The 26,565-nt window shown below is 43.0% G+C and overlaps 1 protein-coding gene across 1 annotated transcript in view; it reads left to right on the forward strand.

The window, feature by feature from the left end:
- The window catches only part of SUCLG2 (succinate-CoA ligase GDP-forming subunit beta), a 190,418-nt gene that overhangs the window by 21,427 nt on the left and 142,426 nt on the right, over nt 1-26,565 (forward strand). The gene's annotated exons all lie outside the window — the stretch shown is intronic.

Raw genomic sequence — 26,565 nt, forward strand, 5'->3', positions numbered from 1 at the left:
GTCATTCTCGTATTGCAGACTGAACACAGCACTTGCTTTTCTTTGTGGAACACATTCTGTAATGAACCACTGTGGTCGTAGTGAGCACACTATTGTACTTGGACTGGAGAGAACTGGGTTTAGATCAATATTCTGCCAGAAAGCTAAGATACCAGTAGTCACTATTTCTCAGCCCAAACCTACCTCATAGGCTTTTTTTGTGTGAGAATAAAATGTGTCAGGAGCATGCCAGCATTAAATTACACTGAGCAAATTGGAGTAAACTCTTTATTAGTAGAGACACAATCTGCACAGGAGTGTCAGGCCTACTGAGCACAGAGACTCATCTCCAGTAGGCCTTGGCCCCGTGAAGTAGCTGCTGAGACTAAAGGTCTCCGCCTCCCCACACCTGCCTAAGTCCCCATCTCTCCTGGGGTTTATCCCCCCCAAGCAGTTGGAGACTGCGTCTGGCGTCACCAATCACTCCTCCGCCATTTTCAGGAGGAGGGGGAGACGCCTCTTAACCAGGACTCATCTCTGGCTCTTGGCCTCCATCCTCTCCTGCCTAAGCTTCTCTCTGAGACTTATCTATGCCCCAGACTCTCTTAGCTCACCAATCCATGTTACCTCCTCAGCTTCCAACACCTCCCTGGCCTTTTCCCTTTTCTCCCTTTGACCACTCATCATTGTCCCCCAACCACTCCCTGGGCTCTGAGCCTTCTTCCCTTGGTGGTTCCTCAGCTGGTTCCTGCCACCATTCCCCTGCATTCACACTGCCCATGACAAATAGGAGAAAACTCATGCACACATCCCCATGCTCTTTGGGAGAAGGATTTGATACAAATCTGTTCCGCAGTAAATCTCATAGGCAGACAAGAAACATTGTTGTTTAGTCATTTAGTCGTGTCCGACTCTTCGTAACCCCATGGACCAGAGCACGCCAGGCACTCCTGTCTTCCACTGCCTCCCGCAGTTTGGTCAGACTCATGTTGGTAACTTTGAGAACACTGTCCAACCATCTCGTCCTCTGTCGTCCCCTTCTTGTGCCCTCAATATTTCTCAACATCAGGGTCTTTTCTAGGGAGTCTTCTCTTCTCCTGAGTTGGCCAAAGTATTGGCGCCTCAGCTTCAGGATCTGTCCTTCCAGTGAGCACTCAGGGCTGATTTCCTTCAGAATGGATAGGTTTGATCTTCTTGCTGTCCATGGGACTCTCAAGAGTCTCCTCCAGCACTATAATTCAAAAGCATCAATTCTTCGGCGATCAGCCTTCTTTATGCTCCAGCTCTCACTTCCATACATACAAGAAACATAGGTGTTGGAATTAAGGGCAAATGATATGCTAAGCCCCCCCCCCCACACTGTTGCACTGCTGAAAGCAGAAGTCTAGGTTGAACATTGCTGACACCCCCTTAATACAGACATGGACTCTCCAGATATTACTGGACTTCAGCATCCATCACCCCTGGCCATTGGCCATGCTGGATGGAGCTGATGGGAGTTGGAGTACAACAGCATTTGGAGGGCTACAGGTTTCCCATACTTCGATAGCTCTGTGTTTTTCGGTTCGAAGAATCATAGAACTGTAAGTTGGAAGGGACTCAGAGGGCTATCTAGTCCCTACAATGTAGGAATCCTGCCCACAGCTGTCCCTGGATGAGCTTGAGCCACCAACCTTTTGGTTAACAGCCAGACACACTGACCCATTGAGCCACCTGAAGGTGATAGGACACAGCTGAGATTATTACGATTACGATTTTATTTATTGCCTGGCCTTCACCTTAAGGTCCCAGGGCAAGTTACAACAATTTAAAATACATTAAAAACAGTTTTAAAAACTTTTGCTCGTAAAAAAAGAAAACACTATCACACACAGACACACACACAAACAGAGTTAGTCCTCAAGATACTCATCTCTGGTGTCAAAAGTATTGTGCTCATTTCATTCTAGATGCTTATCTTTTCCTAAAGGATCTTCATAGCCTTTGTATTTTAAAAGAGAATTTTGTTTTGTTTTGATGACAAAATCTATTCATTATTCAGTTTGGTGACTAACAGAAAGTCATGTGGTCTGCCGAAAGGGTGGAATGAGTTGACCTTTGGGTCTTCTCTGATTCAATCCACACAAAAGCTGGCCATTCCTAGTATGTTCTCCCTCAAGACCCCATCTCTCTAGCCATGCTTATTCCCTGGTTTGCTTGCCTCAGTTCTGAAATAAGCCCTTATTTATGCAATCTGCAATCTGGCTACTGCACATGAAGGAGCCCTTTTTAGACAGGTTCCCGCTGCTTCCCCTGTCGACCCTCCTTTCCCTCTCTGTTCTTCGCCGGCGTTTTCTCTCCCCTTCCTTTTCTCGTCAGGGACAGCCCATAAATCTGAATGTTGGAAGATTCCGGACAGAGAAAAGATAGTACTTCTTCACACAGCTCATAGTTAAACTGTGGAACTCACTGGGGCATGAGGAAGTGAAAGCTATATCAACTTGGATGGCTTATAAAGAAAATGAGGACAAATTCTTGACGGATAAGGCTACGTAATTATTTATCAGAGAACTTAGACTGCCTACTCTTGGAAACCACAACTGTTCTAAACATAATTAGATGGCACAGAGATCGTTAGAAACAAATCTTAGTCATAAGTAGTAATAATATTTTTTAAAGCGACTGGCTTCTGTTTAATTTGTTACCACTAAAGGAGAGGGGGAAATGGGTAAAGTTAACTCCCAAGTTCAATATTCTTAAAGAGACTTCAGTTGTGGCTGGGGTCAAGATTCCTTGTGCAGTAGAAATGACATTTATGTCAGCAACCAGAATTTTTAAAAGCAGCTCTTCTTGACAAGATCATTGATCATAAGTTGGCTTTACTAAGCTCTCAGAGAAGGTAGAACAGCTTTGTGTGTAGCAAAACTACTGGAAAACACACACCGAAGTCTTTTTTTGTGCACTATAAAATCTATTTTTTTCTTGGCTGTATTAAATACGCAAAACACTTCTGTGTTTTGCATAAATATAATTTTAATGTAGTAAAATGATGAAGTTAGGCATTTTATAAGATCAGAGCAAAAACATTAAACTTTCCCTTAAGGTACTTAAAATAAAAAAGAACATTTTCAATGCATAGAGAGAAAATAATTTCATTTAACTTTGGGGTTGCTAATGCATATCACATGCAATCTTATTTCATTTGCAAATGCAGTGAATGTATTACAGTATTTTATACAATTGATTATACAGTTGTATATTGCAGTGTGAATCTATTTTCATCAGAAACTTCAAAGTGCTTATTTTTTAGGTCAGGAAAGCACGCCTTTCCCAAAGCTTTGAAGTTTTCATTAAGCAAAATAGTCATAAATTGACTTGAGTTAATTACATATGCAATATAATTTCTGTTGATAGCTGGCACATTGAAACTGAGTCACAGAATCAGAGGATCAGAGAATTGTAGAGTTGGAAGGGACCCCAAGGATTACCTAGTCCTAGTCCAACCCCTTTGCAATGCAGAAATCTCAACTAAAGCATCCATCACAGATGGCCATCTACCCTCTGCTTAGACACATCCAATGAAGGAGAGTCCACCACCTCCCGACGGAATGTGCCATCTGGAAATTTGATGAGTAGCCTCTCAATTCCTTTATCTAAGCCTTAGGAATATAAAGACATTGAGCAACAACGGGTCCAGGACAGCACCCCACTTTTCCCCAGGATGATGATGAAGCATTAGTGAGCACTCTCTGGGTTCGGTCAGTTAACCATCTGCAAATCCACCTAACAGTTACCTTTGTCCAACCCACATTTTTACCGGCTTCTCTGCAAGAATTTCATGTAGGACTTTGTCAGAAGCCTTACAGCATCCCTCTGATCTACCAAGCTCTTATTAAAAAAGAAAGAAAAATATGTCTGGTATGATTGGTGCTGGAGAAACCCACCCTGGGTCCTAGTAATCACAGCATCCTTTTCTATGTGTTCCCAGACAAACCGTTTAGTTATCTGTTCTAGGACCTTTCTTGGTATTGATATCAAGCTCACCAGCCGGTAGTTACTCAGGTTTTCCTCCCCCCCCCTTTTTTTTGAAGATGGGGACAACATTTGCCCATCTCCAGTCTGCAGGAGCCTCACCTGTTCTCTGAGAATTCTCAAGGATTATAGTCAGAGGCTCTGAGATTACATCTGCAAACTCCTTGAGTGCCCTTAGACATTGGAGATTTGAATTCATTTAAAGTAGCTGGGTGTTCCCTTACCACCTCTTTTCCTATCTTGGGCTGCAGCTCCCTGCTTGCACATCGTTTATTCTGTTATCACCAGGTTGGGCACTGCTTTCCTTTTCGGCGAAGATAGGGACAAACTAGGTGGTGTTGAGATGTTCTGCCTTCTTTCTGCCACCCAATAGTATTTCTCCATCTTCTCCATGCAGTGCACCTCCTGCTTGCTTGTTCTTCCTCTTACTCCTAACATAGCTGAAGAAACCCTTTTTATTATATTTAACCTCTCTTGCAAGCCTGAGCTCCTTCTGAGCTTTGACCCGCCTGATCTTCTCCCTGCAACTGTTGACTACTCGTGTATACTCCTCATTCATGCTTTATTTAGCATAGATATATTGTATTTTTCCTAAACCTTCTTTTAAATCACTGCCTTCTATTGTGAAGGCTTCCAGGGTGATGGTTTTGTTTTTTGTTCCTAAATGTTACCAGCACCGTATTTTCTAAATATTACTCACCACTCAGAATGTATAGGGTTGTGTCCCTCCATTGATGGAGGTCACATTGAAGCTTCAGTCAGTAGAATGGTGAGAGGTGATTTTTCAATGATTTCCCTTCCTTCTAGCTGCTCCTTGGACCTCCCAAATCTGCTACAAATTGGGGGGGGGGGTGTGACCTTTCGAACAGCATGGGGTGGCGGCAAAGGGGTTTGCAGACAAAGGAAACATTGTACTCGTTTTCTGGATTTGTGCAGCGGGAGAGTTTTCAGATATGCCGCCTTCCATTGAATAAGAGTTTGGAAGAGTTTGGATTTGATATCCCGCTTTATCACTACCCGAAGGAGTCTCAAAGCGGCTAACATTCTCCTTTCCCTTCCTCCCCCATAACAAACCCTCTGTGAGGTGAGTGGGGCTGAGAGACTTCAAAGAAGTGTGACTAGCCCAAGGTCACTCAGCAGCTGCATGTGGAGGAGCGGAGACGCGAACCCGGTTCACCAGATTACGAGTCTACCGCTCTTAACCACTACACCACAGTGGCTGTAAATGAACCTCCAAATCTTCCTTTCCCTTTGTTAAACCAAATATTTTTGTTTCATTTGCTGCAAAACTTCCTTTAAGGCTTCGTAACTTCTATCAAGCTCAAATGGAGTTGTTCAACTTCTTCTCAGTGCTAATGAGAGGATGGATTTCTTTTGAGTCAAAATGTTTTGGTGAGTTAATGCTGAAGGCTGAACAAATGAAGACAGACTGAAGAAAAGCAGAATAAACACTTGGAGATGCATTTAAATTAATTTTTTGGCGGAGGGAGGGAAGTGGTTCACAGCTCAGCTTTAAGTAAGCCGTTTAAGGGGTTTTGTTTCGTTTATAACGTTTTGAATGTCCTGCAAAACTTGACTTGTAATTAAGCAGAGAAATTAAAGGGGGTCCCTCCCTTCCCCTCCCTCTTTTATTTTGGTGTGCTAAGTAGATAATCCAGCGATTCTGGTGGATTAGTGAATACAGTTTCAGTTCTATGGATTTCCCTCCAGTGTTTTTTAGCTTTTTGCTAGTTAGTGGGGTTATTGGGAGATGAGCTTTGTGCAGCTTGACACTTAGCTTTTGTTTTGGTCAGAGGCTATTAAGGGTTTCTGTAATATTCCATGCTGATTATCCCATTTCCTATGGATTGAAATAGCTTTCAATGTCCTTATTCTAATGAGCCAATTTATTGTTCCTCTGCTCTTCCCTGGTTGCAAAGATTAAGTGTTAACAGCAAAGCCAAGTAGTTTTTCTCTGTTTGTTGTTTCTCTATTTGAGAACCCCCCCCACCACCACCACTCTCCTCAATTTCTGGTGCATGGAGTGTGATGGGAGCACACTGCCTGGTCTTCTAGCTTTTGCTGTTCAAAGACAGAGAGTAAAATTAAACGTACAGTAAGCATGGAGGGAAAATGGCAGCCTGCTTTGAGCCAGAAAGAACTGTATCTGGGCTCCTATCACGAGGAGCAAAAGAAAGTCACCGTCTTGTTCTGCTGTGTCTCTCAGCTTATTTTGACCCTAAGTTCAAGTTTCTCATATGCCCCGACTCCTTGTATGATTTGCCTTCTCTGTAATATGACATAGTAACTACTCACACAGGATAAATAGCACAAAAGATATTGAATGTTCTTACCAAAATGAAGGGGCTTTATGAAGGGCAAGCTGGGAGGCAGTTCAATTTTTCAAAGCTCATTTAAGCACCAGTAAGCTCCTGGTTTTACTCACTTTCTGACCTTTTATCATTTCAATCTGATTATTTACAGGGAAAGTTAATGGGTTGTATATTTAGAACCTTAACATTAAACTCTCCAGAAAGGCTGAGCTAGAGGGCGAGGGAGGGTGGGGGTGGGGGAAGTTTTCGTGATGAATTTCACTTTTGCTGTGTTGTCCCCGCTTCTTGTTAACCTTTGCGTCAAGTTGCTTCATTCCCCCCTGATCCTACCCCCCGCCAGACGTCGAGTAAATAGTAATTGTGGGATTCTTGTTTCTCTTGACTTCAATCTTATCTCATGAAGACTTTCTGATTAATTTCAACTCTCTTTTATCTTCTGGATTCTCCAGTGTGCTCTCAGGCTTCCGGGCAGGATCTCTAGAATAGCCAGAATTACTCGTGGGGAAAAAAGAGGCTTTCTCCCAGGACACTGCAGATTGTAATAGAGAACACACAGTAGTCTGCAGTGCAGTGACTGGGTCAGGAAAAAAAAAAGCAACCCTACCTATCTCAAGTCAGAAAGTATTCCCAGGAAGTCATTTGCACCTCCATTGGGAGCCTTTAAACTTTGGCCATCTGTCTGGGAATGGGTTCACTGATGCACACTCAAATTGTGCACTCTCTGCTGTGTCACAGACTAGTTTTGATCAACCTGGCTCCAGAGAGTTCTGATATGGACAGTGGTGTTGCAGAAAGGAGAGTGGCTTTGTTCCCTTAGATCTAGTTTGGATGGAGAACAGTGTCCCCCCACCCCCCGGTGAGAGAGATGGGGAGAATCCTCTACTCAGTTTACGAACTTAATCCATTCCGGAAGTCTGTTCTTAAACCAAAGTGTTCTTAAACTAAGGCATGCTTTCCCATAGAAAGTAATGGAAAATGGATTAATCCGTTCCAGACGATGAAAAACAACCCCTAAAACAGCAATTTAACATGAATTTTACTATCTAACAAGACCACTGATCCATAAAATGAAAGCAATAATCAATGTTCTGTACTATAAAATAAATAAGATAGTATTGTAGATGAGAAAAATTTAAATTAATTTTTTTTCTTACATGCACTGATGATAGTCATAAAACGAAAAACAAGCCACAGTCACAAAAATAAAGTACCACAAAAACAAAAATGCAAAAAATAGCAAAAACAAAAGACCAAATATCACTTCAGAACACTGCAATCAGAAACGGAAGGCTTTAATTACAATGGGGGGACGACACAAACGAGTCGCGCAAGGGCAGAAGCAGGAGGGGAAAGGCTTAATGACTATGTGGGGATTTGCTGCGGTACAGGAAAAACGGAAGCTCAGGAGCACGTTCGGCTTCTGGGGCAAAGTTCACAAACTGGATCACCTACTTCCGGGTTTGCAAGGTTCGGGTTCGGAGTTGTTCGTGAATCGGGCTGTTTGTAAACCGAGGTACTACTGTACTTTGGTTATGAGTTCTCAGTACAGGTCTCTGGCACGAACATAAATCAAGGTAAAGAAGGGAGGATGTCTTTCATAAGTCATCAGAATAAAGTTGATGCCATCTTTTCTTATAGCCAATAAAGGAACTTATGGGGTATGTGAATACTAGAACATATGAAAGCAGGAATTGGATTAGGTTGCTTAGGAGAGATGTGCATGTGGTTTACATTGTTTTTCCCATCTCTAGCAGTAACTCTCTCTCTCTCTCTCTCTCTCTCTCTCTCTTCCCCCCCCCCCCCGGGGGGGGGTTTGGATCATTATAAGATATTTGGAATTGGGAAGACTTGGGCAGTGGAATGTTGCTGTTTTTATGAATGGACCGTCTTGCAGAGTTGTGGATTTCCCATGCTATGATTCTGGACTCTTGAAATGAGTTTGTCCTCCTTGCTAAAGACTTAACACATATGCCACAGCGGTTTTTTGTGCCTGCTCTTCCATCCTGGATCTAGACATTTGCCAAAATGTTACTATCTTTTTAAAAGGCAATGTTTCAAAAGAATGGATGGAAACATGGAACTGGACCTAATCTGTTATGGAAACTAGAGGGGAACGGTCTTGAACTGGGATTGTCTGCATTTAGAGTCGCTGTCTTGCTTGGAAAGCTGCATGCATACTATGACAGACCCCTTTGGGTCACATTATTTTCCTGCCCTGGTGATCCTTTTCTATAGTTTCTGTGTGGGGACTTGTAGGCAAGACATCTGCTTTGACAGTTGTCTTCCATATTTCGTCTTAGCCTTCCTGCCTTGGGTAACCACGCGCCAATCTTTCCAGCCTGTCTGCACCTTCCATAATCATTCATTTGCCCTCATTTACCATCTGCTACCCTTCTTTCATGTCCTTCAACACACTTTTGAGGAGTACCAAGTGACAAGGAGTTTGCATGTCACCTTTGTCCATTTATTGTAGGCCTCGAACCCACAGGAACTTCAGCACACTGGTCCCAGCACTTGCCAGGTTTTTGTTTGTTTGTTTTTATAGAAGTCTCATAAAAATAAATTTGGATATTGAAGCCTATTGTGATGGATGAACCTATTGTCATTCTGTAGTTTTCTATACTCAAATCTTTACATTTTGATCAACTAATTGAAATTCAGTTAATCAGATAAACAAGAAACCTTTAAACATCTCTTAGTTTTCTACATAAATGTATGGATGTTCATATCTGAATATTTTGGTGCCAGGTCTAATCATTATGCCTTCAGAGCATTGCAGTAGAAATGCCCGATTTTGCATCTGTGCAGGACGAACAGGCCATTGAAATTTAAATGAGAAAATAATGTTTTATCCCTCTTGAAGAAATTGCCTGTGAATACATGATAAAAATTTAATTGAAAGAATAATAAAGATACTGCTTCTAGTCATTTTTTCCACACATACGGAAAACCAATTACCACATCTGCCTCACCTTTGGAGTAGCTTGGGTTAGTCAGATATTGTTTTGAAGAGATCAAGGTTTTTGGGTGGGAGAACTGGGTCATCCAGATCCAGAAACTCACCAGTGGACCTACAGACTGTGTTGAAAGTTGGATATCTCAATAGAGCATGAGACTGTTAATCTCAGGGTCGTGGGTTCAAGCCCCATGTTGGGCAAAAGGTTCCTGCATTGCAGAGGATTGGACTAGATGACCTTTGTGGTCACTTCCAACTCTATGAGCTTATGATTCTGTGATCTAGTGGTAATGTGGAAATAGGCCTTCTCTGTAGTGGTGCCTGTTCTCTGGAATGCTTCCCTCCCATATTATTTAGGAAACATCAACCGTAGTGTGTTTCCAACCTTCATCTGAAACACTCACCTTTTGCTCTGATGTTTTCTGATAATTAACAGTGGGTTCTACAGTCCTGTGTTTTTTTTAAAATCTTTTTGCAGTGGTTTAATGTCTGTTTTTAATGTTGTGAACCACTTTGAGATTTTCCTTGAGAGTAAGCAGTACAGAAATATTTTAAATAAATAGACTCCCTATTAGAGTAACGTGTGTCTTCAAAGGGACCGCAAGTATCCCTTTAAAAGACAGAGGCAGGATGTTTATATTTGCCATGAATTTAGGCCTGTTTACAATCAGAATGAACAAATCTGGTAAAAGGAACATGACATACAGTAGCTGGAAGTTTGTCAAATACAGCAGAAACATTTGGATCAGACCATCAGGTGCTCCTGTTTGTTCACAAAGAGTGATAGTCCATAGGAGGTTTTTTATTTCCTTTTTTATTACCAATGATAACCCTCCATGACTACCAGTTTGTCCCCAAATACTGCCTCTCACCCTTCTAATAGTAAACAAACAAACAAACAAACAAACAAACAAAACAACGCTTCTGTAAACTTGCCTGTAATTCTCAGAGGTCTTGGAATTAAACTGGGGAACCAGGTTCGCGTCCCCGCTCCTCCACATGCAGCTGCTGGGTGACCTTGGGCTAGTCACACTTCTCTGAAGTCCCTCAGCACCACTCACTTCACAGAGTGTTTGTTGTGGGGGAGGAAGGGAAAGGAGAATGTTAGCCGCTTTGAGACTCCTTCGGGTAGTGAAAAGCGGGATATCAAATCCAAACTCTTAAACTGTGCATTTCTTAACTTTAATATTAGTTCTGTAACTGTCCCGGCCTGCATCAGGTCATGATTCCAAGGGACACTACAAAACAGAATCGAACTACAATAAAATACACAGAGATTAAAATATAATAGCTAGCACTTCAATTCACTTGTCTGCAGAGCAGCAAATTGACTATTGGGAAGTTCATAACTCAGTAGTAGAATACAGGCTATGCATGCAGAATGTCTGAGGTTCCATTGCCAGCATCACAAGGTAAGGCTGGAGAAGACCACTGTCTGGAACCTTGGTTGAACCACTGCTGGTCATTGTAGACAGGGCTGACCTGGATGAGCCAACGGTCTGACACTGTGCAAGGCAGCTTCCTGAGTCCTTCTGAAAAGCCTGGGTGAAGAGATGCTTCTTCGAATGGTGCCAAATGCCAGCAGCTTCTGTGCCCCCCTCACCTCAGTGGGAAGGTGTACAAAGTCGGAAGGTGTACAAAACATGGGCCAGTTGACAATTGATCTTTTGTCATACTATGTGCCCCTTGCCACTGAAGCAATATTTATCTTGCCATCTTCAGTACTAAGGGACATTGATGTAGGTCTTTGTTAAATGTGACTAGGTTCTCTGCTTCTTTTAGTTGCGTTCTCACTTGGGGTAACAAAGCCTCATGATGGGGGCACAGAGGAGAAGCTGTTCCTAGGTTGACCAGGGCCCAGGCACTAGTTTATAGTCTGTGACCTAATGCGCATTATGTTGGGCTCATCTGAAAAATTGTATTGGCTCAAGTTAACTTTCCTAATGCTCCTTTGGCTATGAAGTGCTGCAACAAAGGTGTTGTCAGTTATGTTTATTGAATAATTCAGAGTCTGCAATAGAAAAGCTCTGCTCATTTTATTGATGAATTGTACCTTTTTTCATTATAGACAACTTGGCGTATTTCCTTTCATGTAGTCTTGAAATTGCAAAGAGTGCTTTGTATTACAGGTCATAGCACACAAGCAAATCGAATAAAATGTTGAACAGCGAGAAAGGCAGTGTATGTTTACTCTCTTCTTTCCCCCAGCAATGGATTCCCAATTCATCTGCCTTTTCCTGTTAAAGACTGTTTTCTAAATGCTTCTCTCCCATCCACCCACATCTTCAAGTTTACTTTTGCTAACATAATACCCTTTAAAAAAGACATTTCACATCTTTACCACCCCACCCAAAGTCTAAGTAATTGGTAGATAATTGTCTGATAATTTGAAATGCTAGAGCTGTTCCAACACCAGCAGGAAATCTGTGATCCCAGGTTGCAAACAATGTCAGTTCAGTGAGGCAGCATGGCGAGAGAGAGAGACTGCATTTTCTTCCATTTCCTTTACATACTGTGTGTCATGGAACTAGTGCTTTTTTCTTCTGCAGGACCTGTGGCTGCTGCATGTACCGAGTTTATTTCTGTAGCCTACTTCTTTGTGTTCACATATTGCTGTTTACTTGTACAGCCATTGGTAGACCTTTCTTCTTCTTGAACACTTCAGTGTTGTAGCACTGTGACATCATCCCATTTGCTGTGTACTCTGATTCCCATGTGTCTAATACAGAAGGAAAAAACTAGCAGTAACACTCTCTCTCTCTCTCTCTCTCTCTCTCTCTCTCGTGTGTGTAGCAGCTTCTAGAAGAACCAAAGCGAATATTCAGATTGTGAATATTCTCACAAAGTGGTGTTCGTGCATTTCCCCCAGTAAAACATTTGTTTTTCTGCACCCTTGAGATTTCTTTCATCCCACTTCTCTTGGCACACTCTCTCCTTTAGTTCCTCCAGTACCCCTAACCAAACAGAATTAATGTTTGAATAAAGCACGGACAAAACTTACGAGTATTTGGTGCAGGCATACGTCTAAGATTTCAGATGTTTATCAGATCCATCCTTCCTAGTGTACTTCTCTCTGCAGCAATTTGCATTGCATCCATGCTTCGTATTTGTTTTACAGACCATGGAAACAACCTCTACGCTATCAATATTTAAAGAATACACATAGTGTTTAAAGATTTAAAGTTCTTTTGTCTTGTAAACCGGGATGGAAAGTGGCTGAGAGTGTGTATGACATGATCTCCTTTGGCCTCTTGAAATAGTTTTCGAAGCATCTCCAGCTATGCAGCAGCACACTCCCTGCCCATTGAGCTGGCAGAGTTTTTAATGTGCCGTGGGCAGCTGGAAGCTGACTTGACCACTCGGGGCGGTCAGCTATGTACCAGTCAAAAACATGCTTGCTAGCTTGTAGCTTGCATTAAAAAAATTAAAAAATTAAACTCAAGAAGCTGATTTAGAGTGTGAAGCAGAAACATTTAAAGTAGGTTGTGAAAACATGAAATGATGGTTCAGTGAGACAGTACCAACTCTGTGTTATAAAGTTGTCTGAAAATGTGACATGAAGACAGGCAACATCAACCCTGCTGGGTGGGAATCCCTTACAGACGATCGCAGTGCCTGGAGGCGAGTCAGGTTGTGTATCCACATCAGTGACCAGAGGCATGACTGCAGGGAGGTGTATAAAGAGACTCAGTGTTGCATCAAAACATGCCTCTCCTGTATTGGTCTTTATAGCTGTGGCAGGCGCTGTTAACTCTCCAATGGTTTGACTTCACATTTGAAGGCACACTCTTACATTGTCTCCACAGAGAGATGGATGCCAACCATCAACATGGCTTATAAGGACTGGATATCCTTCCTTTGTGGTTTCCTCAAAAAAAATGGATTGGGGGGGGGGCGGACAGACCTGTGGCTCTTCAGATGTTGTTGGATTCTAACTCCCATCATTCCTGCTTTTTAATGTTTGGGAATCCTGCTCAGTTGCTAAGAGTCAGCGTGGAAGTAGCGTTTGTTGTTGTTGTTTAGTTGTGTCCAACTCTTTGTGACCCCATGGACCAGAGCACGCCAGGCAGTCCTGTCTTCCACTGCCTCCCACAGTTTGGTCAAACTCATGTTGGTAGCTTCGAGAAGTGTGGTCTAGTACTTAAGAGCAGTGGATTTGTAATCTGGTGAACCGGGTTTGTGTCACTGCTCTTCCACATGCAGCTGCTGGGTGACCTTTGGCTAGTCACACTTCTTTGAAGTCTCTCAGCCTCACTCACCTCAGAGTGTTTGTTGTGGGGGAGGAAGGGAAAGGAGATTGTTATCCGCTTTGAGACTCCTTAGGGTAATGATAAAGCGGGATATCAAATCCAAACTCCTCCTCCTCCTCCTCTTCTTTCCAACCATCTTTTCCTCTGTTGTCCCCTTCTCCTTGTGCCCTCAGTCTTTCCCAACATCAGGGTCTTTTCCAGGGAGTCTTCTCTTCTCCTGAGGTGGCCAAAGTACTGGAGCCTCAGCTTCAGGATCTGTCCTCCCAGTGAGCACTAAGGGCCTTCTTTATGGTCCATCTCTCACTTCCATACATCACTACTGGGAAACCCATAGCTTTAACTATACGGACATTTATGTCTCTGCTTTTTAAGATGCTGTCTACCGGTAGGTTTGTCATTGCTTTTCTCCCAAGAAGCAGGCGTCTTTTAATTTCGTGACTGCTGTCACTATCTGCAGTGATCATGGAACCCAAGAAAGTAAAACCTCTCACTGCCTCCATTTCTTCCCCTTCTATTTGCCAGGAGGTGACGGGACCATATTTTGTGCTCTCCTCTTTCACCCCCATTAAGAGGTTATTTAATTCCTCCTCACTTTCTGCCATCAAAGTTGTGTCCCCTGCAATCTTAATTCCGGCTTGGGATTCATCCAGTCCAGCCTTTCGCATGAATGAATTCTGCATATAAGTTAAATAAGCAGGGAGACTATATGCAGCCTTGTCGTACTCCTTTCCCAATTTTGAACCAATCAGTTGTTCCACGTCCAGTTCTAACTGTAGGTTCTTGTCCCACATAGAGATTTCTCAGGGAGACAGATGAGGTGATCAGGCACTCCCATTTCCATAAGAACTTGCCATATTTTGCTGTGGAGCTTTCAGGTCCTTGCACATCAGTCCCCACCCATGGACAGTATTTTGAGTTTGCTGGAAGAAAAAAGTGGGATCTGAAAGTTGCTTAGTAAATACCCCTGCTAGAGTAGTATTCCCCTGCTAGAGTAGTATCAGCTGCTCTTGGTTTTGCTTCCCCTTCCCTGTGTGTGCAGATGAGAGAATTTCAATGAAAGGCTCTTGAGTGACTGGATAAAACGAAACTGCACATTATTGGGAGTGGGTCTGAATTATCTCAAATACAGCTTAAATCTACTGTTCACTACAGCAGTTAGATAGTCAGATCCACTGCAGTGCTTATGCAGTGTGTTCATGCAAAGGGAGTTCCTCAACCTTCTTCCTTTCTCCAATGCCCTGTGCCCTTGGAAAGGTTTTGTGGAACCTTGGAAAATGCTTAGTTGGAAGGAATCAGGGAATGAGCCAGAGGTAGCTTATGCCAGCTCTAATGGCAGAAATGTATGGCTGCCCTGTTCCTAAGAATCCATAAATGCTTTTGCCATCTTATATAAATGGGCTAATAAAAAGACAAAGCCGGGAATTGGTGTTTGTAATAATGGTCATAGCGAGACTGTTTTATTGGAAAGTCGGTGGATAAACAAATTATGGGAAATGGCAGCCTTGTCGGAATCAACAAATTATGTTCATCTTCAGGATAGAAGACAAAAAATCTAATGACTTGGCTCAAAGATGGATAGCCTTTATTTATATTGGAATAATAGGTACCAGATGAATGTCGATAAAACTGTTTCTGTTTATTAAAGACCATTTCAAGCATAATGGATACTTCTTTTTTCTTGCACTGCATATAAAGAAACACAGTAAAAAAAAAAAGGCAATTGTGCAGAAAGTGCAGGATTTCCCCTCCTGAATGCAAGTTTTAAATGTTCTTTGAGAGAATCAAACAAGAATTACAAAAATCCTCTCCCCAGTGTTATACTGCTTTACCAGGCAGTATAACATTCCTCATTGCAGTGTGTGTGTGTATGTGTGTGTGTAACACAAGATCTCCCTGTAATATTAGTGCAAGTCTTCCTTGTATCATGTGCTAGTGCATGCAGACACATCCCATCAGATCCCAGTCCCATCAGTTACTGATCACTGAGTCCTGTAGTCTTCAGACCTCAAGGGCCCCCTTAGCTGTACCTGTGTGGGCTGTCTGCCAGGGCATGTCCAGAAATAATGTGGAACTGAGCACAATTTATGGGTTAGACCCTCATAGTTTATATCAAGGCTGGGAAACCCAAATGCTGCCGTTGCCTAGGACAGTGATGGCCATGCTGTCTGGGGCTGATGGGAGTTGGACTCCAACATCTGAAGGGCCATAGTCTCCATCTCAGGTTTATATTCTTAACAAATGCACATGAAGGCTTAAATGCAAAGATTTCAGAAATTCAGCCTTGATCCTCTGAGAAGGATGCTTACAGCTAACAAAGGGGCATGTGTGTTGAACAGATTCATGGAGGATACGTGTATGGATGTCAGCGGCTCCTGACTGGTTGCCCAGGAGAGTATAAAGACAAGGAAAAGTTTATTGCCGTCCTTTTTTTCGTTCAGTCTTTACAGAGAGAATCTGTAGAACCCAGCCCCTTGGATAATGGCGTCTGGTTGACAACTGTGATAAACATGATTCTGGCTTAGATGCACCTTTGTTGTGATCCAGCAAAGCTCTTTTTATTAATTGTTGGAAGTACAACAGCAGGGATCATTCTGTGCATGACCTAAGGGTTAATTTTGTTAGTGTTACAGTCAACTAGCCAAGAGGGAGATGGGTAGATACGTTGCTTAGCAACCAGGGATCTTCCCCCAGTATGTTTGGTTGAACATCTCCTTGCTTGTGTACAAGGCCTGAGACGAAACCTCTCTGTTCCTTTCTCTTCGAATTATACCTTTCCCCCCCTCACTTTGCTCAGTAAAGTCTGGGGACTTTTCTCTGTGGACTCCAATCTGTGTTATTTAAGTGACTTTCTTAACATTTATCTCATTTTAAATATTTATATCCTGCCTTTCTATGAATCACACAGTTCTAACTAAGCAGTAAAGTGGCAAAAATAAAGATAAAAATCACTGCATCTTTGTGCAAAAAACAAATACACCACATAGACCTTTAAATATTTATGTACATTATTATGTACATTATTATTATTAGAATTTTCTAGGTAAAGGTACCCCTGACCGTTAGGTCCAGTCGCAGACGACTCTGGGGTTGCAGCGCTCATCTCGCTCTATAGGCCGAGGGAGCCGGCGTACAGCTTCCGGGTCATGTGACCAGCATGACTAAGCCACTTCTGGCGAACCAGAGCAGAGCACAGAAACACCGTTTACCTTACCTATTTATCTACTTGCACTAGACATGCTTTCGAACTGCTAGGTGGGCAGGAGCTGGGACTGAACAATGGGAGCTCACCCCGTCGCAGGGATTCGAACCGCCAACCTTCTCATCGGCAAGCCCTAGGCTCTGTGGTTTAGACCACAGTGCCACCCGCACTGTAGAATTTTCTACTTAGAAGCAAAACATCAATTCTCAGCGTAATGTTTTTAAAATAAAAACACACTGTGAGAAGATCGTGTCCTCTGTTTTGAATGAAATGGAAATGCATAAATTTTTTTTATATAAAAAAAGATATATCACAGACAGACACACATTGCTCTCTTGTAAGTAAATCTCAGGTGACATCCAGTGAACCTTGTTCGAACCCTGGTTTCCCTTGCTGTCCATCTGTCACGGCCAAGCCAGACTGCATGGCTACCTCTGGCATAATGCTGCAGAGGACATAGAGGTTCTTGACAGCAGTACGCAGTGGCAGGAAGGGATTGTCAGAATGAGTAGTACAGCTGGCAGGTACCTGATGCAAAAGCTGGATTCACATGCTGCTTTGATTCTCTGCCAAATGAAAGCAGCCTGTTTAGTAAGTCTCCAGGGGGCTACGCTGCCAGAGGGATGGTCAGAGAAATGTAGGGCTTCTTTTCAAATGTGAAAGTTACTTTACAACTCTCACGTGTGTGACATGCGAGGAAGGTTGGTTCGTGGTCTTTGCAAATATCTGGCACATTTGCAGCGTGGCCCGTGCTTAGCTTTGTATGTTTCCTGCACACTGATTTGCACAAACATACTGCTGTGAGATTAACCAATATAAAGAAGTGGAAGGCTGTTTGCCTGGTTCAGGTGTGCGGAATCCTCAGGCGCTGTGGCTAAATTTGGCTGTCCGGAACCCTGTACCCAACCCTAGGGCTTTTTCTCAGGCCACACCCATTGCTAGGCCACGCCCCTTATCGGAAAGCCACACCCTTCTCACATGCTTTTTACCATGCTGGAATGTGCCTTAGATGATGATTGGTTGATCCTTTGATTATGAGGGACCATCAATATTTTTTAAAAGGTTTTTTTTTTTTTTTTGGGAGGGGACGGCAAGATGCTTTGGCCACACTGGCTCATAAGATCATAAGAAGAACTTGCTAAATTAGGCCAGTGGCCCATCTAGTCCAGCATCCTCGTCCTGCAGTGACCAAACAGGTGTCTGTGGTAGTATGTTGAGTGCCAAGAACATCTACATTGAAGATCAGGTTTGCATTAGTGTATCATCATCATCATCATCATCATCATCATTATTATTATTATTATTATTATTTTATTATTTTATTACATAATAGAGAGAAGTTAGGGTGCATCAAGGGGGAGAAATAAGGAAACACCATGGAAAATGGGATGGGAATTCAACAAAACAAAACAAATATATATATTAGAATGTATATGTGAAATTTCTGAACATTTAATAAAATATATCTGCAAAAGAAAGAAAATCAGATTTGCATTGCCCATTTGAAACTGCCTGGTGTCAAAATAGTGAGCTTTCTCCCTCACATTCAAGGTATGGCAAATCATTTTTGTGCTTTCCTAAGTATCTCACCCACTTTTTTAAAATAAAAAAAATCCTTTAATATTACTTGCTCTGATGAGATGTGAAAACCCTAATGTAAACCACTTGGATAGCTGTTCTTCATAGGAGGGATATTTTTCTTCTCTTTAGAGAGAGGTTCTATTTCTCTGAAGCTTGTAATGTAACTTTTAAACTCTGCAGAGCTTTTAATACACAGTCAATTTCCAGCGATTTCCAAAGTGTACAGATAATCAATGACTGTTGTATGCAGGGGTAGGCTGCATTCATTCATCTTCACCGGTAGTTCATTTATCACAAGGAGTTTGTGTGTTGTGAAAAATCCTGATTGAAATCCTGTCTCAGTTGAAATTCAGGATGGAAAGTGTTTGCTTGACGATTGGAATGTTTTTTATGGTCCACAAAGGGAAATGTTGATAAATAAGAATGCCTGGCGTGTGTGTGTTTCTGTCTTTCAATTGACAATGTGCTAAGACTTCTGATGATTTCTTTATACTGTCATTCTCAAGATTAGTTGCCTGCCTTACTTCCAAGTAAATGTTTCAACTTGCTAAACTTGCTGTAAGATTCTATTGTAAATGGGCTTGGGAGCTCTATGCAGAAAGGTGATATAATTGTTTTACTGTTAAGTAATAAAAGGAAAACTAGTTTATTTTGCGGTCCTGTAGAAGCTCAACATGTGCAATACAAAAGAGGAAAAGGTCCTTAAGAATTCTTCAAATATTACAGGGTTCAGTGATGGGGTTGATCTCCAAAGTTTGCATCGGATTAAGAAATAATCCCAATTCTTTTTTGGGGGGCAGGTAGGGAGGCAGAGAATATATGAGGAACTGTGGTAATTTAGCTGAACCAATAATCAGGATTAGGAAAAAGGCAAACACTTCAAATCCCTTGCTTCTACGCACCCCCCCAGTGGTTTCTCTCATCCTTTCCCTGGCAAATGGGGGGCAGGAGTACCAGCAGGAGTACCAATGCTACCCTCCATTGTACCTGCCTTTTGGGTTTATTCTCTCCCAGAATCCTATGCCTAGCAACTAATCTGCAAAGTTTGTTCATTGTGAACGTGAGTGTGCACTTGTCTGTTCTGAGCATATATTAAGAACTTGGCCAATGACTAAATGAAAATCTGTGAAAGGAGAAAGTACTATAGCTGTGGGCTTTGACAAGAAGGCATATTTCTTGAATGTAACTGCAAAATGGCCCGCATCCAGATTTGTACATAACATTTTACCTTCCAAAATAGCTTTCACCTGTTGTCTTCTAATCAGCTATTCTGATTTATCCTATGTCCTATTTGGTGATGAAACAAGGACTTATTGCCCATATGATGCAATGCATTTATTTATTTTTTAGTTGTCCTGATATTTCAATAGCTTTAGAGTGAAGTAGGTAAGGTCAGAGGCTAAGCCTGTCCAGGTATCTTTAAGCAGAGGTGAAAGAAATCAGGACCCTGGACAGCTTCCAGTGAGCCTCCCCTACCTCTGTTATGGAGAGATGTTCTCTCAGTGGAGAGTTGAGGCCACCTGAAGTCTTATATAGATCGGTTAGGATTATATTGTGCTTGGTCCTGCATCTTGGAAGAAGTTCTGTCTTAAAAGGCCCTTGTCCGATTCTGCAAGTGTTTGCTGTGGCGTTTCACCCCTAAAGGTTCTCCAAGGGTTAACTTGGCAGGGAGGAGACTGACCAATGGGAGCTCTCCAGGCAATTAGAGTGTGGAAGGATGGCAGTTAGAGAGGATAGAAAAGGCAGTTAGAGGTTGGAAGTTAGGCTGTTGAGTTGAGTTGAGTTAGAGAGGGATAGAGAGAGGGAGATAGAGCCAATGAGCAGAGCTAGAGCAGAGTGAATAATAAACAGGAGGCATTAGGGTTAGTTATTGGAACTAGCAAAGAGATATTGACAAGATATTATCTAAGAACGTAAGCAAAGCACTGGATTCGAAACCATAAGCTTGTTACTGTGTGAAAAATAAACTTATTCTTTTTGGTTAAATTTTTAAAAACCTGACTGGACTCAGTGATTACCAGGGAGGGGATCCTGGTTGGTGGCAGCGGGACAGCGGGACTGTGGTGGCACAGGGATCAATAGTCCGTTAAACGACCGGGGACCCTGTGTGATCGCCACATTTGCTTCTATCGTGAAAAGGGCATGTGGCTGTTATTGGAGCTTGCCCTGTTCTGTGGAAGGTACTGAGGGAGCCTCTGCCCCAAGCAGCACTGCTTGTTTTTTCTCCTCACCTGTATCCTAGGGAGGGCTGGGGTTGAGGAATCACAACAGCTCACACTGCATGGGTGACATTGTTCTGGCACTAGCACAATGTTAGTCTCCATCCTGTTCATTCCCTCCCTTGATTGGCTCAAAGAGAAGACGACTTACGATGTTTTGCCATGGGTGGTATCGCTTTTCAGTTTGGCACTGAACCTGGAATGGGAATTTCATTTGCATAAACGCTTGTTTGTGTGATTCAGAGAGCAGACAAATCTGGGAACGCCACCCTGTCACCTACAAGCCACCCAGTGCCAAGGTAGTGGAACTAACCACAGGATTGGATGTTGTAGAAATACTGTCTAAAAAATGCATATGTTAAGGGCAAGCTCTTTCGCAACTTTTAATTTCCCAACATTGAGTGAACATGGAAAGCCCTTGGCACAACTTCTTATAAACTGAAAAGTTTTCTTGTTTATTGAATTGCAATCTAAAATGTTTAAAGGACCTATGATCATTTGTATTTATCGGTAGCTTTACTCACAAAAGCGTCTCAAAGTGATTTGCAACACAGTATAAACATTAGAGCCAGCTACATCCAACCAACCAATTAAAAACATCAAAAGCGACATTCACCAAGCAGAAATAGTTGCTGACTTCTTGTCTGAGATGCTTTTAAGGCAGGGCCGAGAAATGGAATCCTGCCAGAGGCCGGAATCAGAATATCCCACCCTCTTTGGGCCACTTTGACAGCTTTGGTGACAAGAAAAATGTCAAAAAGTAAAAAAAAAAAAAAAAAAAGTTCTTGATTGTAGTAGCTGGAAAGAATTTGGAGACACTCTCCTGGTTCTTCCTTTTGAATTTAACTTTCCATACCCTGAGCCTGAAGTCCTGCGATGTCAGGTTGGTGTGGTTTATCGCAAGCCACATTATGACCCAAATGAGGAGACCTGGTCACCTAATTAGGGCCACAGGTTCTCCATAGCTCATTTAAAGGTTTCATAGCTTTAATATCTTGCAATATGTTTTCATTGAATCGTAGAATTGTAGAGTTGGAAGGGACCCCAAGCGTCATCTAGTCCAACCCACTGCAATGCAAGAATAATTTAAATATATCCCCGTGGTGTTTTAATGACATTGAAGATGTGCACGTTGCTTTTACATTTGTGACATTAATCGTAATGGCCAGTGTCAACCTTCAGCCTGGTGCTGTCCAGACGTTTTTGGACTATAGTTCCCAACAGCCCCAGCCAACACAGTCAGTGGGAGTTGTAGTTCGAAACATCTGGAGCACACCAGGTTGGGAAAAGCTGGTCTATGTTTTAGAAAGCGTTTTCCAGGACTCATGAATATTTCTAAATGAACAGTAATTGGGCGGCAGTTATAATCTTAAAAAGGTTACAAAACAAGACAAATACAGGCGACTTCAGGCGCCTGCAGAAACCCGAGTGAGCGGAATGCCAAAACTGACCCGTAGGATTGTAGTGAAAAGATAAAAAGCTGACTATCTGTTCCCTTCATTCCCTCCCATTTTATTGCAATCCCATCATGTTCAGTTAGCGTTGCAGTTTTTATAGAGAGGGAGACGAGATTTTCAGAATGGACCTTTCTTTTTTTGCTTCCTTTGCCCCCCCCCCCAGCGCACAAGACCTTGAGTGACTTGAGGTTAAGTGATGCGTTCTCTTCTGCCTCCGCCTCAAATGCGTCTTGCTCCTCCAGCCCCATTTGTTACTTGCCCCCCCAGAGGTCCTCGTCCCTGCTGCTCCATAGTTGCAGAGGCAAACAAAGAGCCTGTCACAAACCCCAGCTAACTGTGCAGCAAACTTGGCCGCGTGCCTCAAGGTCACCTCTGACAGCTCTAAGCATCTGTGCAACTCCATTCCCCTACTGCAGCGCGGAGCCTGGCTTTCGCTCAAAGCGGTTGTGCGCAGAGGGGGGACGTTGGCAGGCTCCCATGCACAGGCCCATGCACAAAGCCAAGCTGCGCTTCTTCACCCAGAGTGGGGCGGAAAGGAAATAACTTAGTTTGCGAGGGCTTCAGCAAATGTCATTTTCAGCCTGTGTTCTGCAAATACTGTGCATGCTGAGCCATCATCTAAAGGGCAAAAATAGAAAAGAAAGGAAAATCGTAGTAAAAATGTGCATTGCTTTTTTTTTTGTTGCCTTACACATTTTATTCTTGCCTTTAAGATGGCAGCTGGGAGTTTCCGAACCTAAATAAGCAGGTTTATGACTCTCACCAGGTTTGCAAATTGCTGTTGGAGGGTTTGAGGTGCCTTCCCCAACCCAACAACAAGGGCTGTCTGTTGACTAGACAGCAACTGCCTGTTGCTGTAATTTAAGCCATATGTCTTCCTTTGGTCAGGTGCTTCCTCTTCCATTGAGAGGTGGGTTGCCTGCCTCTGGGGAAGTGCCTGAGGCTCCTTTTCGCCTGAGTGTTGATTCCCAGCTTTGCATCTCAAAGCCCTCAAGGCTGAAGGAGAGCTTGTCTGTGAGGGACTGCACCCAGGAAACCCTACGAGCACCTTGCAAGCGCACTTCAGCTTCATAGACGAGGATGTATCTTTCCAGCCTCAGTCTTGGGAATCAGTATGTAGCCTTTTCTGAGATGCATTGGGCCTCTGAAGCTGTCTTTGAAATAAAAAAAAAACCCAAAGCCACAGTCAGTTTCCCTCACTTTCTTCCTTAGCTTTGAGCTTTGGCATTGGACTGGGACTAGTCTGAACTGGGTGGTGGAGGCAACAGAGGCATCTTGTAAGAATAGCAGGATATGGGAAAGGTCCAGAACTCTTCCTGTTGGGAGGAGTGCATCTCAGAATGGTTCTGAGCCTTGGAACCTCATTATGATTTTTGGGCAGCCCAAGGCAAGCCAAAGTCTTATATTTCTGGGTCATTTTGAAATTAACATCACTGCCTGCCTTTGTCAGGTTCTGCAACCAAGAGCCAATTGAGCTTAGAGAAAAGTTGGGGGTGACATGTTGGAAGTTTATAATGTTGGATAGAGAAAAGTTTGGGTTTTTTTTTTTTTTTTACACTCTCATAGTGCTAGAACTCTTGTAGCTCCAGTGAAGCTGAATGTTGGAAGATTCAGGACAGAGAAAAGAAAGTACTTTTGCAACACAGCACATAGTTTAACCATGGAACCTGCACCTACAGGAGACGGCCACAAACTCTGATGGTTTTAAAAGACGGTCAGGGAAATTCATGGAGCAGAGGGCTAGGATTAGTTACCAGCCATGATGGCTATGCTCTGCCTCCACAGTTGGAGGCAGCAATGCTTCTTGGGTACCAGTTGCTGGAAACCTTATGTATTGTGGTTCAGTGTTTCTTGACTTAATGAACCATAGTTCCATTTACATCCAAGCTAGGGAGACTACAGCTAGTAAGACCAGAATGAGCCAAGATAATAAACCATGGTTTGAAGTTGGCTTAAGATCCTGGCATGCTCTGAACCTGGTAACCAGAAGTTTCCTGACTGGGGTATAAGAAACTATGGTCAATTAGCCTGGGAAATTAACAACAACAACAACAACAATTTGTATACCACTCTATGCCCGCAGGTCTCAGGGCGGTTCACAGGATAAAACCACAATATAAAAGCACAAAATACATAATCAAGATTAAAAACAAGAGCAACCCCAGGACATTTTTAAAGAGCATTGAATGTCAGTCAACCAACGGCCTGGCTAAAGAGGAACATTTTTTGGAAACGTTGAATTGTGGTGCTCTGAGGACACAAAAGGCAGGTTCAAGGCTTGTTCATCGCTTGCTTGAATAAGCTGAGCTGCGTACATTCCAACTGGGCCATAAAGTGCTCCCTCCATGGAAGATTCACTCTGTGTAGCATTCCCAGGCATTTGAGAGCCCGGAGAGCTCTCTCTCTCATACAGCGGTTCCTTGCACATAACAAAGCCCTTCATCCCAGCTCCAGCCCTCCTGTGTAGATTGAATAAATAAATAAATCTCCAAATATACTCTTTAAACGCCAGTTTATTGCAAGGAAAGTCAACATGTTCTTACAGTTTTGTGTTATTCACTTTTTTTGTGGCGCTGCCTATTTATTGCATCCTACAAAACTTGCATGTTTTGATGCTTGTGGTCCATGATGTACAGTCGTAAAGTAGAAGCAGCAGCAGATGGGCGGCTGCTTTTGATAGAAGGCTTTAATATTGCATGCAAGCCATATACGTATATAGCTGTGAGATAATTACTTTTTTTTGTAATGCAAAGCTGCCGAGGAAGAACCCGCTTCTCCACTGTGTGTGTGTGTGTGTGTGTGTGTGTGTGTGTTATATACACACATTGCAGTATTAATCTAATCAATAATTCCTATGTGTCTGTTTTGTCTCAGCTGGTGGACCAATAGTAGTTTTTTGCTTGATGAACAGCTGTTTGATTCTAGCAAGTTAGCTGCCAGAGGGGCACAGTTCATCTCTCCATAAGGAGGATGTCTTCCACAGGACATAGAAGGTAATTACAGCACGGCTGGGTAGTATTACAGTTGCTTGGGTTGACTTCTCATTGCTATTTACAGAGAGTCCCCTCCTCTCATAATACTAGAACTTAGGGGCAGCCAATGAAGCTGACTGCTGAAAGATGCGGGGCAGACCAAAGGAAATACTTTTACATGGTCATGTGGCACCCTCATGATGCTCGCTCCCATGGGAGGCAATGATGGTCGCCAACTTGTATGGGTTTAAAAGAGGAATGGACGAATGGATGGAGGACTGGTTATGGTTGGAGGCAGCACGCCCCTGAATACCAGTTACTGGGGACCACAAATTTAGAGAGCTCTGTTGTACTTGGGTCCTTCTTGTAGGCTTCCCATAGGCCTCTGTGAAGACAGGATGATCAACTTGATGGGCCTCTGGCCTGAGAATTGGTGGCAGGCTTGTCCAGGACCTCTGAGTTGCTCAGACAGCAGTTTCATATAGTGCAGGGGCAGAGAACCTCTGGCTCTCCAAATGTTGTTGTGACTACAGCTCTCACTTTTGGTGACCATGCTGGTTGGCGCTGACGGAAACTGGAGTTGATCAACATCTGGAGAGCCACAGGATCCCCATTCCTTACATAGTATATGTTGAACACTGGGCTGCATGTGGCGTAGCTTGAAGTTTGGTTTTCAAGGTGGAGGAGACAGTGACTGGATGGAGTTTTGAGTTTGTGTAGTTCACAATTTTGGCCTCCGGGGCATAGAATTGTAGAGTTGGAAGGGAACCCAAGGGTCATCCTGTCCAACCCCCTGCAGTGCAGGAATCTTGCCCACAGCTATCCCTGGGTGGGCTCGAACCACCAATCTTCTAGTTAACAGACAGACATACTGATCCATTATGCCACGGAGCCCCTCATAGAAAGGGACCACAAGGGTCATCTAGTCCAACCCCATGCAGTGCAGGAATCTTTTGCTTAACGTGGGGCTCGAACCCACAACCCTGAGATTAAGAGTCTCATGCTCTACCCACTGAGCTATATTGCCTGACTGATGCCTGAGTGGCAAAGGTGATGAGGCCCAGGGACCATGGTTCAAGATCTTGGCATTTTGGTTTGAACTATTGTAAAATGTAGCCATGCTCACAAATATTTAAATAGCATATTTTTTTTAAAAAAAAGTAAGTATGCCCAGGATCATAGGGTTTGAAGAAGCTGTTAAGCTGATCAGCTTCTAATTTTAGGTCAACTTGAAAGTGATTATAGCAGCAAAATCTGCAATAGTTGTGGCGCTAGAAGAATCCACGCTGTTACAAGATAGTAGGCTAGGTCTTAAAGCGTTCATTGTGTTTGGCACTGAGGGCCAACTTGCCCCGTTTCTTAGATTTGCAGATCTTCAGGTGTATAGGAAATAGAAATTTAACAGCCAATTTAACCCTCTTCAGTTCCATGCAAAAGTTTCTCTCTCTCTCTCTCTGCACAATTCAGCCACAATTGGAAGGAGCTGAGGAGAGAAGTAGCCAGATTTAGAGCACATAACAAATTCATGGCTGATGAAGGATTGTGGCATAGGGCTCCCTAACCAGTACTCCACTAGATATCCATCAGTGGATATGAATGAAATATCTGCTAGATCACAGTGGTTCTCAT

Source organism: Lacerta agilis, chromosome 2 (genome assembly GCF_009819535.1).
Source record: "Lacerta agilis isolate rLacAgi1 chromosome 2, rLacAgi1.pri, whole genome shotgun sequence".
Taxonomy (NCBI): domain Eukaryota; kingdom Metazoa; phylum Chordata; class Lepidosauria; order Squamata; family Lacertidae; genus Lacerta; species Lacerta agilis.